Consider the following 13,349-nt stretch of genomic DNA (forward strand, 5'->3'; position numbering starts at 1 on the left):
GATAATCTACGTAAAGCTTTTTAAACCTTTATTGATGAAATAAAGGTTATGGTTTGTTTTAAAATGAATGCAGTCTTTGAAAAACGTCTCATATAGAGGTCAAAACCTCGCAACGAAATCAATTAATATGGAACGTTTTTAATCAATAAGAACGGGACGTTTCATAAACCACAACGAACAGCGGCAATAACATGTAATTGTTTAGTGGTTGTGTTTGAGAAAAATTATAAGCGTAGTAGTAGGGACTTACAGCAGTAATAGCGAGATGAAAAAGGGACGTGGTTGTTTGCGTCTACATAAACAAGACAGGAGTTGCTACAGTGAAGAGTTGTGGTGGTGATTGGTGCTTGTCACGGACTCACGGTTGAGGTGTAGTAGCCATCAGGTGATGTTTTGAGTGGTGGTTTGATGGTGTTGGTTCATAGCAACAGTAGCTTCGAAGAAACAACAATGAACCGAAGTAAAACAGTAGCAGAGTGTCGATGGGTGGTTGTTATGGGTTGCAGTAGTAACTGAAATGGGGGTGTTTGTGGGTTAGGTTTACTCACAGCAGAAACAACAGTAACAAGGAAACGAGTAGCTAGTAGCGGGTTTGTGTAGTTTTGAATTTAAAACCGAAAAGGAAATGAGTAGAACTACAAGTGGGTTTAGGGTGTTGTGGACATAGGTGGTTGATTGTTCTAGGGTGGCGGATGAGTGGTGACTCTCAGTGATCGATGGTTGGCCGATGGTTTGCAGGTCACGGTGGGGAATGGTGGGTGATGAGAAAGGTGGTGCAAAAGTTAAAGCTTAGGTGATATGTGTATGTGATCTATATGTATATATATATATATATATATATATATATATATATATATATATATATATATATATATATATATATATATATATATATTAAACATGTCAATAATTTTGTTAGTGGGGAAAGAACGAATCAAACATAGTATCCAATCAATGTATCAATTATACATAATGCACAATAATGAAGTAGTCTAAACTTTGGATTCTAATAGTCGACATAATATCACAAGTAAAATAGGAAGACAGTGATGTAATAACAATTCAATCCGCGTTATATCTTACGTTTACATATTATGTTTAATATTATTAGTTACTAAATATATTATTAATAATAATTATAATAATAATAATAATATTAATAATAATGATAATAATAATTATTAATGATAATAATTATTTATATTTGTGTTAATAATGATAATAATAATAATATTAATATAACAAGTTAATATTAATACATAATTATTTACATAAAATGAGATATTATAAATTTCTATATGTAATCTTTTTAAATTATTTATTTTACAATATTAAATCCAACAATTACATCATATAATATTTCATTTTATATTTCAAATTATTGTATCTATATGTATATATATTTAAATATATAAACATCTATTTACAATTAATTTTTCGTGAATTGTCGAAACGGGTCGAGGTTAAATGAATGTAATGAAAACAGTTCACAAATTCTGAGACTCATATTTACAGACTTTGCTTATCGTATTGAAATCATATGAGAATTAAGTTTAAATTTTGTCAGAAATTTCCGGGTCGTCACATTAATCTTGTCTTTACTTGGTTTAGCTTGAACACAAATGTCAGTTTGATCAAAGGTCATGGTGTCGGTTGCGCCACAGTCAATTATCCACTCATCGTTCTTTAAAGAATTGGAAACACAATTAACATGTGAACAAATGGGTTTAAATTCTTTAATTATTTTGGGCTTCTTTTTAACAGAAAAATTTAGTTTAGGTTTAAGTTGTAAATTCTGGAATTTAGAGGGGTTGGACTTGTCTTGTCTTGTAAGAAAAGGACCATTTTGCAATTGTTTTTTATTCTTGATGGACTGACCTATATTAACACTATTCAGCCCAATAGTGTTAGCTGGCCCTAACCCTATTTTACCTTCACCATTCGACGAGGAAGAAGGTTGATCTGCAACAAGGAGACCGAAGGCTCCTTTAACGGTGGTGCCGGAGTTGTTGGCCTCATGGTTACCTCCGGTTTCCGCCGTTGTTGTTGCTACAACCGCTTTTCCTTTTTGTAACCGTCGTTCCACCACTTTGGATAGCCAACGATCTGGAAACATTATTCCCTTGTGTGCCTTTTCATCCCACATTTGGTGTGACGACCCGGGAATTTTCGACTAAATTTAAACTTAATCTTTATATGATTTCGATACGATAAGCAAAATATGTAATGTTGAGTCTAGAAAATTTATAAACGATGTTCATATATTCAATTGACCTTCGACTGCTCTCAATGATTCACGAACCATTGCTTGTAAATATGTGGATATATATAAATATGTGTATATATAAATATATGTATAATATATATAATAACATGAACATTAATAAACTATTATATATACATTTATTGTTATAAATAAATATGTACAATAAAAATACATTGTAATAAAAACTATTATATTATATGTATATTTCTTGTATATATATATATATATATTGTAATTATTTAATATATATTTATGTGCGTAGTAAATTTTGTTATTTAAAACTTTTTATATATATACATAGTGTATATTAAATATAATTAATTTTGAGCTTAAATGGTAAATGTCTATAACTTTCGGTTGACGTTTAATTATTTTTAAAATAGGTCTAATATATATATATATATATATATATATATATATATATATATATATATATATATATATATATATATATATATATATATATATATATATATATATATATATATATATATATATATATGAAGTTTTAAAATAAAAGTTGTTCCAAAATTTGATTAAAAAGATAGTAGTTTTGATAAATATTTTTTTTACCTTTTCAATCTAAGTTTTTGTACTCCGTACATATAAATTGGAACAGAAAAGAAATAATTATCGAATCTTTTTGATCAGGTTTCAAACAGCTAATGACTGAAATAAATAAATGGACTTAATTTTAAAATATGTGATTTTTCTGAGTTAAATTATCCGTAACTGTTTAGCAATGGACACACCCCGTGAAAACTGTCGGTAGATATTTTCATTTGATGGCTGCTTTCTGTTTAAAAATCACGTTTGTGATTTGGTTTATTATTATTAAATGTATTATTTTATCCTATTATCTATAACTAATATCTTTATATATACATATACACAAGTGTAGAGAAACACAACCCCCCAATCTATCTTTCACCATCTTCAATTCATGATCACCACTGTCACTCTAAACGATCACCATGAACTTATATATATATATATATATATATATATATATATATATATATATATATATATATATATATATATATATATATATATATATATATATATATATATCTTTATTTTTGTTTCTGTTGACGAACTGCCATCCCACTGTCACCGTTTTCTAGTTCACACCCACCACTATTCAACCATCTATCTCTCTCTTTTGATAAACCACCATAACAAACCATCACCACTACACTTTGATCACAACCACAGCCATTAATCGATGTTACTACTGCCAATCTGTTTCTATTCAAAAGTCATCACAACAACCACTTTCATCATACGAAAACATCATCATCTTCGTGTTACTATTTCTGTTGTAACTATAGAATAACCAAAAACGGAACCCAATTACATTATTATTAAGTTTCGGTTTCACTATTTCGATCAACACACCACCATCCTTATGCTACCACTTAGAAATTGTTGCTGCTGTATGAGGAGGTAATCATCGTGGACTACTGCTGCGTTTTACTTCTATATTTTCGTCTGATTAAGCAAACCCAAAGGAGACCCATTTATCACTCTCACCTTCCTTTAAGAAAACCCATTTGTAGTTTCATTAATGTTCGCTGTTACAACCAATCTTAAACCACCTCTCTCTCTCCCCCTTCCTTCTTTTCTTCTTCGTGAACTTAACATCACACCACCTATTACTGTTGCTGCTGCAACTCCTAATCTTTATTTCTGTTTTAAAACCATAGCAATCAGCCACCTGTAGTTTTGTTTCATGCTGCTACTATTAACCAAATATTTGTTTCTATTTATGAACCGTAGCAACCCATCAATTGATGCCACCCAAAACCCACAACTTCTCTTCACCATCTTCACTCCCGGCGCCACCTTCAAACTCTATCACCACAAAAGTACTGCTACCACAGCAGGCTGTGTTTGTTTTCTATCATATCAAACCCCAAAACGCAACCAAACCCACTACTATTCACTTCTTTTTCTTTTTCTTGTTTTGAATTGATGAAAAACATTCACCCACAAATTTAATTACTGTTCGTTGCTCCTGGGTGAGTGGATACTGTTCGAAAATTAGCTAAGACGCATCGAGCTATATATATTTTTTGTTTACCATAAAGAAACAAGAATGACAGAAACAAAGTAAATGTTTGATTGGAGTGCTTTTATTAATAAAAGAAGAGGGGAGTGGGGGACATAATAAAGACGTACACTTTGGATTTCAATCAAACAAAACTTTGAATCAGCTTCCTTATTTTAAAATACAAAAAGCCACAAACTTGAATTTTTGGTTTGGGCTGTTTTGGGTCTTAACACAACTTGGGCCGTGAATTGGTTATCAGGCCGAGATCCTGTTTGGCCGTGTTCTTGTTTATGGTATTGGGCCACCAGAAAACCACCTGTTCATTCTTGCTGCTGCTGTACCATATGTTTCTGTTTAATGGAGGTTATTAAAGATGAAGATGATGTTTATATTTGATACATGAAATCACGATAAGTTTTGATGATAATTATGATGATAAACGGAAATAAATAATAATGATGACTATGCTTATGATATAATGCGAAGAAAACTATGATGATGATGATGAAACAGACGATGATGATAAGTAAAGATGATGAGGGTGATTAAGATGTAAGATAGTTCATGAAGATGATGATGTAAATGTTGAGGAAGATGGTAACAGTTTCGTATGTGTTAAAAATATAAGCGAGCGAATAATTACAGAAACAAACTAATGGTTCAATGGTTCAGAAGGGTACTTTATAATCAAGAGGTCTTGAGTTCAAATCTAGGCTGCTACACTTTATTTTTATTTTTCCCTTTTCCTGATCAATCAACAGCAAGAGCTAAAGGACTACATGTTGGGCTTCCTTTAATCGATAAATGGACTAATTTTTTGTTGGGATTCTAATTGGGTCGAGAGGTTTGATAAAAGGAATTGAAATCATTATTATAACCGAAAAACTAAATAGAAGGATGGGTTAGAGTGTTGGTATTTAAGCGAGAGGTCTTGGGTTCGAGTCTGGGCTGTGGCGTTTTGTTTTTAAAAGCTTGTCTTCAAAGGTTTTACTTTGCTATTTTATTACCATTATTATTATTGTTATTACTATTAGTTATCATTTATTATTATTATTATTATTATTATTATTATTATTATTATTATTATTATTATTATTATTATTATTATTATTATTATTATTATTATTATTATTATTATTATTATTATTATTATTATTATTAAAATGATACAAGTTATTATTATTTTCATTAACATTAGTATTAGTATCACTTTTGTAACTATCAGTATTATTATTATTAATATTATCATTATAATTGAATACAACCGTTGTTACTATTATTGATATAAAAATATACTTATAGTAATATTACATATAAGTATGTACTAATCATATTAACATATTTAACAAATTAGGTATTATTAATATATACATATATATAAATATATTGATATAACTATATAAATATTAATCATTTTAAGTATATATACAAATTAAATATATATAATACATAATTTAAGATATAATATATAAATCTGTTCGATTACGATTATATGTGTTAATATATATATATAAATGATATAGGTTCGTGAATTCGAGGCCAACCCTGCATTGTTCAATGTCGTCATATGTATTTTTACTACAAAATACAGTATTGTGATTTTCATTTGCCTTTTTACCCTTTATATTTTTGGGCTGAGAATACATGCGCAATTTTTATAAATGTTTTACGAAATAGACACAAGTAATTGAAACTACATTATATGGGTGAATGATCGAAGCCGAATATGCCCTTTTTGCTTGGTAACCTAAGAATTAGTAAACCGATCTACTAATTGACGCGAATCCTAAAGATAGATCTATTGGGCCTAACGAACCCCATCCAAAGTACCGGATGCTTTAGTACTTCGATGTTGTTTTTATCATGTCCGAAGGATTTCCCGGAATGATAGGGGATATTCTTATATGCATCTTGTTAATGTCGGTTACCAGATGTTCACCATATGAATGATTTTTGTCTCTATGCATGGGACGTATATTTATGAGAACGGGAAATGAAATTCTTGTGGTCTATTAAAATGATGAAAATGAATGATTATGATAAACTAATGAACTCACCAACCTTTTGGTTGACACTTTAAAGCATGTTTATTCTCAGGTATTAAAGAAATCTTTCATTGTGCATTTGCTCATTTTAGAGATATTACTTGGAGTCATTCATGGCATATTTCAAAAGACGTTGCATTCGAGTCGTTAAGTTCATCAGGATTATTATTAAGTCAATTATAGTTAGATATATTATGAAATGGTATGCATGCCATCAACTTTCGATGAAATGAAAGTTTGTCTTTTAAAAACAAATGCAATGTTTGTAAAAATTGTATCATATAGAGGTCAAGTACCTCGCGATGTAATCAACTATTGAGAATCGTTTATAATGTATATGAACGGGTCTCTTCAGTTGGTATCAGAGTGGTGGTCTTAGCGAACCAGGTCTGCATTAGTGTGTCTAACTGATAGTTGTTTAGATGCATTAGTGAGTCTGGACTTCGACCGTGTCTGCATGTCAAAAATTTTGCTTATCATTTCTTGTCGGAAATTACCTGCTTATCATTCTTAGTCTAGACACGTTTTACTGCATTGACTGCATGAATAGTGTATAGACAAAATTCATATCTTAGCGTATCTGCTACTGTAGACTTTGCCTGACAACTTCCGTAGATTCCTCCGTAACTTATGGGATTTTAGTATTATATATGCATATGTAAATTTTGTATTGCAGGGTACTAATCTACATCCTATAATCTATTTCTTATCGAAAATCCTTCATCTGATCGTACGAGACGAATCCCTCAACCAGTTCAAATTCCTCGGATTCCGACAGCTATTCCGATATGGAGTTTCACCTAAGCTCCGAAAGCAGTGTCACCAGAATGAATCAACCAATCATCCATCCCCAATTCATCTGATGGGTTCGTAGTCGACTTAATCAATGGAGACGCGCAGAAGGCGATCCTTTCCACTAACCGAATTCACCTCTTGATGAAGAACCTGAAGCATTTACCGGCGAACATGTTCGTAACACCATTTTCACCCTCATTTCCCGAATATCTCGCCATGACTATATCATAACTCAGATTCTAAACCTTATTCATTCGCCCGTTCTTACCGACAATTATCCCGGGGTAATAAGTCAACGAACTATGCGCCTGAGTTGTAGCCTTGAAAAAAAATATGGTGCAAAACGTACCAGCTTCAGCAACATCAACGGCACCAACAGTACCACCAACATCAATACCAGTACCACCAACAACCCAAGTTTAACATCTCACACCTCAACATCTCATTATGTACCTCGAGCATAATCATCAATCTGCGAATCGTTCTACATCATTTATCTTCGTTCGACATGGCGATTATGTAATCTCTAATGTTTTAGAGATTATATATTCTTGTTCTAACGGTAAATCAAATGAGTTTAATATCATATTGACTCATTAAATCCATGATTACATCTGGAGAAAATATATATATATATATATATATATATATATATATATATATATATATATATATATATATATATATATATATATATATATATATATATATATTTTCATAAAGATTGTAATTAAAAATTCTTTCGTACAAACTGTTAATGGTGAAAATATTTAAACGGATAGGTAATACCCGAGAAATATTTAGATTTCACGTTAATAGGTACATTGTCCATTCTTTCAAATCTAATTAAACAGTCATTTACTATCCTATTTACAACCACCGATATACGTATCCGTTCACCGCAGAATAATTCTTTTCATTCAATTTCATATTTGGATTTTGATCTATCAGAATCCAACAAGTGGCATAATGAAGAAAACATTGGATAAAAAAATAAAATTTGTTAGAAACAAACAAATTAACCATGAGAAAATTTTATTAAGAATCTACGCTAACAAAATCCTAGCTAACTGTTCCTAGCTAACTGTTAATTCCTTATTACATTTTATTATCGCAATTTATTTATCGCAGTTTATTTATCGCAATTTATATTCTCGCAATTTTATTTATCATCATTTAATTACTGTTATTTATTTTACACACTTTATTTATCGTCATTTAAATACTGTTATTTACGCATTTAAATATCGGGACACGTATACAAGGTTTTGACATATCATATCGACGCATCTATATATATTATTTGGAATAACCATAGACACTCTATATGCAGTAATGCTGGAGTTAGCTATACAGAGTTGAGGTCGATTCTACAATAATATATATACTTTGAGTTGTGATCGAGTCTGAGACATGTACACGGGTCACGACACGTATTAATTAATTCGAATATTATATATTAAACTATATATGAATTATTGGACTGTTAACTGTGGACTATCGACTGTGGACTAATAACATTGGACAATTAAAATGAATTAAAATATTGATTATAACATATGAAACTAAACATTTCTTCAAGTTTTCCACTTGATCTCATCTTAAACCTCATTTGTATCTTGACGATTACAATCTACCTTCAAACCTTTCATGATTCTTGAAAACATCTCAATCGAGAGGATGAACCAACCACACTTCATCTAGGGAAGGAAAGATTTATGCATATAGTATTGCACCTGAAAAACTCTCGGAAACTGAGTAAATGTTTAACACGTAACTGTGCGAATTCCTTTAGTGTTATTATTACCCAAAATAACTTGGTAATCCCTTTCCAAAGTAGCCAATTTTGTCACAGGTGGCTGAATGGTATGGTTTTAAAACAGAAATAAAGATTAGGAGTTGCAGCAGCAACAATAATGGGTGGTGTGATGTTAAGTTCACGAAGAAGAAGAAAAGAAGGAAGGGGGAGAGAGAGAGGTTGTTTAAGATTGGTTGTAACAGCGAACATTAATGAAACTACAAATGGGTTTTCTTAAAGGAAGGTGAGAGTGATAAATGGGTCTCATTTGGGTTTGCTTAATCAGACGAAAATATAGAAGTAAAACGCAGCAGTAGTCTACGATGATTACCTCCTCATACAGCAGCAACAATTTCTAAGTGGTAGCATAAGGATGGTGGTGTGTTGATCGAAATAGTGAAACCGAAACTTAATAATAATGTAAATGGGTTCCGTTTTTGGTTGTTCTATAGTTACAACAGAAACAGTAACATGAAGATGATGATGTTTTCATATGATGAAAGTGGTTGTTGTGATGACTTTCGAATAGAAACAGATTGGCAGTAGTAACCTCGATTAATGGCTGTGGATGTGATCAAAGTGTAGTGGTGATGGTTTGTTATGGTGGTTTATCAAAAGAGAGAAATAGATGGTTGAATAGTGGTGGGTGTGAACTAGAAAACGGTGATAGTGGGATGGTAGTTCATCAACAGAAACAAAAATAAAGATATATATATGTTCATGGTGATCGTTTAGAGTGACAGTGGTGATCATGAATTGAAGACGGTGAAAGATAGATTGGTGGGTTGTGTTTCTCTACACTTGTGTATATGTATATATAAAGATATTAGTTATAGATAATAGGATAAAATAATACATTTAATAATAATAAACCAAATCACAAACGTGATTTTTAAACAGAAAGCAGCCATCAAATGAAAATATCTACCGACAGTTTTCACGGGGTGTGTCCATTGCTAAACAGTTAAGGATAATTTAACTCAGAAAAATCGCATATTTTAAAATTAAGTCCATTTATTTATTTCAGTCATTACCTGTTTGAAACCTGATCAAAAAGATTCAATAATTATTTCTTTTCTGTTCCAATTTATATGTACGGAGTACAAAAACTTAGATTGAAAAGGTAAAAAAATATATTTATCAAAACTACTATCTTTTTAATCAAATTTTGGAACAACTTTTATTTTAAAACTTCATATATATATATATATATATATATATATTAGACCTATTTTAAAAATAATTAAACATCAACCGAAAGTTACAGACATTTACCATTTAAGCTCAAAATTAATTATATTTAATATACACTATGTATATATATAAAAAGTTTTAAATAACAAAATTTACTACGCTCATAAATATATATTAAATAATTACAATATATATATATACAAGAAATATACATATAAAATAATAGTTTTTATTACAATGTATTTTTATTATACATATTTATTTATAACAATAAATGTATATATAATAGTTTATTAATGTTCATGTTATTATATATATTATACATATATTTATATATACACATATTTATATATATCCACATATTTACAAGTAATGGTTCATGAATCATCGGGAGCAGTCGAAGGTCAATTGAATATATGAACATCGTTTCAAAATTTTCTAGACTCAACATTACATACTTTGCTTATCGTATTGAAATCATATAAAGATTAAGTTTAAATTTAGTCGGAAATTCCCCGGTCGTCACAGTACCTACCCGTTAAAGAAATTTCGTCTCGAAATTTGAGTGGGATCATCATGGTTGATAATAAGTATGTTTTCATGACGCATACGAGTTGAAAATAGAGTTTTATTACTTGAGCCGTGAATTGGTTATCGGGCAGAGATCCTGTTTGGCCGTGTTCCTGTTTATGGTATTGGGCCACCAGAAAACCACCTGTTCGTTCTTGCTGCTGCTGTACCATATGTTTCTGTTTAATGGAGGTTATTAAAGATGAAGATGATGATTATATTTAATACATGAAATCACGATAAGTTTTGATGATAATTATGATGATAAACGGAAATAAATAATAACGATGACTATGCTTATGATATAAAGCGAAGAAAACTATGATGATGATGATGAAACAGACGATGATGATAAGTAAAGACGATGAGGGTGATTAAGATGTAAGATAGTTCATGAAGATGATGATGTAAATGTTGAGGAAGATGGTAACAGTTTCGTATGTGTTAAAAATATAAGCGAGCGAATAATTACAGAAACAAACTAAAGGTTCAATGGTTCAGAAGGGTACTTTATAATCGAGAGATCTTGAGTTCAAATCTCGGCTGCTACACTTTATTTTTATTTTTCCTTTTTCCTGATCAATCAACAGCAAGAGCTAAAGGACTACATGTTGGGCTTCCTTTAATCGATAAATGGACTAATTCTTTGTTGGGCTTTTAAATGGGTCGAGAGGTTTGATAAAAGGAATTGAAATCATTATTATAACCGAAAAACTAAACAGAAGGATGGGTTAGAGTGTTGGTATTTAAGCGAGAGGTCTTGGGTTCGAGTCCGGGCAGTGGCGTTTTGTTTTTAAAAGCTTGTCTTCAAAGGTTGTACTTTGCTATTTTATTACCATTATTATTATTGTTATTATTATTAGTTATCATTTATTATTATTATTATTATTATTATTATTATTATTATTATTATTATTATTATTATTATTATTATTATTATTATTATTATTATTATTATTATTATTATTATTATTATTATTATTAAAATGATACAAGTTATTATTATTTTCATTAACATTAGTATTAGTATCACTTTTGTAACTACCAGTATTATTATTATTAATATTATCATTATAATTGAATACAACCGTTGTTACTATTATTGATATAAAAATATACTTATAGTAATATTACATATAAGTATGTACAAATCATATTAACATATTTAACAAATTAGGTATTATTAATATATACATATATATAAATATATTGATATAACTATATAAATATTAATCATTTTAAGTATATATACAAATTAAATATATATAATACATAATTTAAGATATAATATATAAATCTGTTCGATTACGATTATATGTGTTAATATATATATAAATGATATAGGTTCGTGAATCCGAGGCCAACCCTGCATTGTTCAATGTCGTCATATGTATTTTTACTACAAAATACAGTATTGTGAGTTTCATTTGCCTTTTTACCCTTTATATTTTTGGGCTGAGAATACATGCGCAATTTTTATAAATGTTTTACGAAATAGACACAAGTAATTGAAACTACATTATATGGGTGAATGATCGAAGCCGAATATGCCCCTTTTGCTTGGTAACCTAAGAATTAGTAAACCGATCTACTAATTGATGTGAATCCTAAAGATAGATCTATTGGGCCTAACGAACCCCATCCAAAGTACAGGATGCTTTAGTACTTCGATGTTGTTTTTATCATGTCTTAAGGATTTTCCGGAATGATAGGGGATATTCTTATATGCATCTTGTTAATGTCGGTTACCAGGTGTTCACCATATGAATGATTTTTATCTCTATGCATGAGACGTATATTTATGAGAACTGGAAATGAAATTCTTGTGGTCTATTAAAATGATGAAAATGAATGATTATGATAAACTAATGAACTCACCAACCATTTGGTTGACACTTTAAAGCATGTATATTCTCAGGTATTAAAGAAATCTCCCGCTGTGCATTTGCTCATTTTAGAGATATTACTTGGAGTCATTCATGGCATATTTCAAAAGACGTTGCATTCGAGTCGTTGAGTTCATCAGGATTATTATTAAGTCAATTATAGTTAGATATATTATGAAATGGTATGCATGCCGTCAACTTTCGATGAAATGAAAGTTTGTCTTTTAAAAACGAATGCAATGTTTATAAAAATTGTATCATATAGAGGTCAAGTACCTCGCGATGTAATCAACTATTGAGAATCATTTATAATGTATATGAACGGGTCTCTTCATTTGGTACATTTGAGATCATCTTTATCATGGGATGATGACCAGAATTGGTCTGACCGTCGTTGATTTCGTGCAATAAGCCCTGTTCCATCATTGTTTTTTGATGCAACAAGACCGGTGGCGATGCCGGAGTGGTTTTGGAGCTCTGGTTTTGCACTAAAGATTGTATGGTGAGCGTTTTCTTTTCGAATAGTAGCATATGCTGCTTCAACCGATGGTAAGGGATCTAATCTGAGAATTTCGCGTTTGATATTATCGTGTTTTCGATCCAAGGCATTTAGAAATTGAAAAAGTTTTTGTTCGGATCAAATGTTGTTATATTTTATAATATCAGATGCGAATTCCATAGGGTTTGGATCCCTAATTTCTATCTCTCCCCTAATCCCCTGCATAATTAGCCAAAGTTC

Source organism: Rutidosis leptorrhynchoides, chromosome 3 (genome assembly GCF_046630445.1).
Source record: "Rutidosis leptorrhynchoides isolate AG116_Rl617_1_P2 chromosome 3, CSIRO_AGI_Rlap_v1, whole genome shotgun sequence".
Classification (NCBI taxonomy): Eukaryota; Viridiplantae; Streptophyta; class Magnoliopsida; order Asterales; family Asteraceae; genus Rutidosis; species Rutidosis leptorrhynchoides.